Source organism: Zea mays, chromosome 5 (assembly GCF_902167145.1).
Source record: "Zea mays cultivar B73 chromosome 5, Zm-B73-REFERENCE-NAM-5.0, whole genome shotgun sequence".
Classification (NCBI taxonomy): Eukaryota; Viridiplantae; Streptophyta; class Magnoliopsida; order Poales; family Poaceae; genus Zea; species Zea mays.
This window is the reverse complement of record NC_050100.1, coordinates 160,881,402-160,884,937: the sequence shown is the minus strand read 5'-3', so window position 1 is coordinate 160,884,937 and position 3,536 is coordinate 160,881,402. Positions and strand designations below refer to the sequence as shown.

General features: G+C 46.3%; 1 long non-coding RNA gene across 1 annotated transcript; it reads left to right on the top strand.

Annotated features, from left to right (window-relative positions):
- Positions 1-926: 926 nt before the first annotated feature.
- LOC118472065 (uncharacterized) lies at positions 927-1,557 on the top strand. Its single transcript, XR_004849594.1, has 2 exons — positions 927-1,351; positions 1,445-1,557. It is a non-coding gene; the product is annotated as an uncharacterized lncRNA (long non-coding RNA).
- The last annotated feature ends 1,979 nt before the right edge of the window (positions 1,558-3,536 follow it).

The following is a 3,536-nucleotide window of genomic DNA, read 5'->3' as shown; positions in this document are numbered from 1 at the left end:
ATTAGAACCTGCCCTTTGGCTTTGCTAATGACTGAAAAGAAAATGTTACTGGTATTTGGCTTTGGTAACATGTAACAACCGAATAAAGTAGACAACAATGATTTAAATGATTTAAGAGCAAGCTAAGCACAGTACATTCTCCACTGAAAACTTATTTGTATACCAATTTCACTATCCTGCACAGAATAGAACATTTGCATGCTGAAGATTGATTTCTCGTCCACTAGTCCACATACGTCGCATCCATGGTTTAAATGTGGTGTTGCTGGCGTGGCTACACATGAACTTGTAGGTGGCATTCGTAGCGGCGGTGGCTATGGAAACGTACCGTTGCCCAGCGAGGTAGTAGACGGAGTCAAGGTCAAGGAGGGAGCCAGCGATGCGGTTGGAGATGGAGCCTCCCTGCGGCCTGGCGGGGGCCTCCCTGCGGCGGATCGAAGTGGCGTCCTCCTGGACTTGCCGGTTGGGAGCAGGTCGGCGGCGGCGGTGGTTGGGAGCAGGTCGGCGGCGGCGGTGGTTGGGAGCAGGCCGGCGGCGGCGGTGGTTGGCTAGCTGTGGGGTGCCCGCGCGCGACAGGTGAGCAGGAGTGTCAGGACGTGCGTCGGTCGATTCAATGGGTTTTAGGGCCACCATTTTCGTCGGCCCAGAGGCCGACGAAAATAACTACAGTATTTTCATGGGCCCGCCCACGAAAATATTCACCGGCCCACGAAATACGTCGCATTTTCGTCGGTCCAGAGGCCGACAAAAATAACTACAGTATTTTCATGGGCCTGCCCACGAAAATATTCCCCGGCCCACGAAAATACGTCACATTTTCGTCGGTCACGAGGCCGACGAAAATAACATTCGAATTTTCGTAGGTCGGCCGACGAAAATAAAACGGCCCACGAAAATTTATGCGTTTCCTGTAGTGAGAGGATGCTTCAAACCCGTGACCTGGTGACTCAGTGAGACAGTTCTCACCACTGCACCAGGCCTGCCTTCTCAATTGATGATTGTTAACAAATAAATTATTTATTCGAATAGCAGACTACTATATAGCCTTTGCTTATTTATCTTGTCTACTTTAGATGTGTCTTATTTTTCATTTTGTCCTTCATATAAATGCATGTCTTATTTGTCAGATGGTATATGCTTTCGCCTAGAAGCAGGCTTTTTAAATGGACTTTTAGAGGCTGGTGCCAGTGCCACAGAAAGTTCAGGTTTTTCCAATTGTCAACTAGGAAATGACGTCTCTTCAGAATAACAACAATTGATATTCTGGAGAAGATGTTCCTTCCATAAAGTGGTCCATGGCATGCGAATAATGAGTTTGTTTCTGCTGCTCTCAAAAAGTTGCCAGAAAATGGTTTGTTCTGCTCCATATTTTCTATTGTAGAATAGCTTTCATGTGTCATTTAAGGTACGCTAAAATTTTCCTTAATTTGTTCATGTTCTCTAGAACACAGCAGGCAATTGCACCGTGCTACCAATGATGTGTTATCCAAGCTTCACGTGGTGATGCGTGCAGTAGATAATCTTCACTTGAAACACATGCAGTTAGCAGGGAACTATAAAAAACAAAGAGATTCGAGTGCCTAGAACAGAGCTGAACAGAAACGTCTGAAAGGTATTTTGTATTTGTTTTGTAGACGGTAATTTTAAGGGGGTTCCATCTTTTAGTAGTACTTGTGTTCTTAATTGAAAGTTCTTTACCAATATTTTAAGTTTTGTTCTGTACCCTAGATCATCAAATAAGTTAATATTAATCACAGTTAAAATGGTGAATGCCTTGAGGCAATAATATGTTCATTATGTTGTGAAACTGTAAATCAATTGTTTCTTGCAGTGGCACTGCCAACACATGGCATACCGATAGTCCGATACTATATTTTATTCTATATGTGTACCTAGCTGTCGTGTAATAGTAAACTAACCCAGTATTTATGTACTTCTCAAGAGGAGTTGACTAGTGTTGTTGCCAAGTTGGAAGAAAGCAAACAAAAACTGGCAGTATCCTTGGTCTTCACCTCCACCTACCGAACATCAGGTATGCAAATTCATCATCATTTACTTGTTGTTAGTTATATTATGATGTAACTCAGCAAATACCATTTGTACATGTATATTAGACCCCTCCTGCTACCTTGCCGACGCATGAACGAGAAGACGGGTTAGACTTTGTCGAAACCCTCTTCACTAGTGGAGGTATCGACCATCACTCGTCACTGTAACCCGATGGCGATCGGCGACCGTGAGCTTCCATGTTATTGTGTTCTGATACTTGAGACTTTTATTATGACTATGTATGAGATATTATCTCTTATTAGTACTAGCTGAGATGTATCTTATTGACTATGGATGAGACTTTTGTGATGTAATTGATGAGACTATGGATTTAAATATTGTTATGTGATTGTGTGTGGGATGTTTTATGTGAAAATATGTTGTGCTATATAGCTGTTGATATATTTGTTATATTGTGGAATGTGGTGTAAAATAAAAATAAACAACATTTGTAATGCTGGTCAAATTAATTTCCTAGAGGCCAATTGGGCCGTAGGAAGTTAGCCAACTAACTTCCTAGGGGCTACAGTTAGCCATAGGAAGTTAGCCAGCTAACTTCCTAGGGCTACAATCAGCCGTAGGAAGTTAGTCAGCTGACGGCGCTGACGGCGTGAAGCTACTAACTTCCGAGAACCTACTAACTTCCGAGAGACTTCTTTGGCTGTAGGAAGTTAGCGAACTTCCTAGAGGGCTCTAGGAAGTTAAGCTAACTTCCGACAAAAAATTTCCGAGAGCCAAACTTCTGACGGGATGGCTTAACTTCCGAGAGTTTAGCTAACTTCCTAGAGTTTATGGCTAACTTCCTAGGGTTTAGGCTCTAGGAAGTTCACTATTTTGGTGTAGTGCCAGCCCACACTCGACAGCTTCGGGCGTTCATGCGCTCGTGGGCTGGCCCAGCCAAGAGAGCCCACCACTCACATCCTAAAAACCAGGCTGATGAGAGGAGGGGGAACTCTCCCTTTTAAGCTACCCACGGTCCCCTTGGCTAGCCGATGTGGGACTAAAGCCGATGCACTGACTACCAGCCCCTGACATCCCACCCCCTTGGGAAGCCCCCCAAGGCAGGCATGGGCCAACCAGGCTCCGATACCAGATGTCAGCGTCCAACCCCCGGCCCAGCCCACACTCGACAGCTTCGGGCGTTCATGCGCTCGTGGGCTGGCCCAACCAAGAGAGCCCACCACTCACATCCCAAAAGCCAGGCTGATGAGAGGAGGGGGGACTCTCCCTTTTAAGTTGCCCACGGCTCCCTTGGCTAGCCGATGTGGGACTAAAGCCGAGGCACTGACTACTAGCCCCTGACAGCGGGTTGAGCTAGGTGAGGATGGAGGAGAATAGGGCACGAGAGAACAGTAGGGAGCGCAGGACGACGTAGGCCACGCGTAGCGCGCGAGGATTCAGATTTGTCACCTACTCGCGACGGCCGGGCAACGCCTCAAGGAGCGACGTCCATTTGCGCCTAAATCCGGATGGGGAGGTTGTAGAGG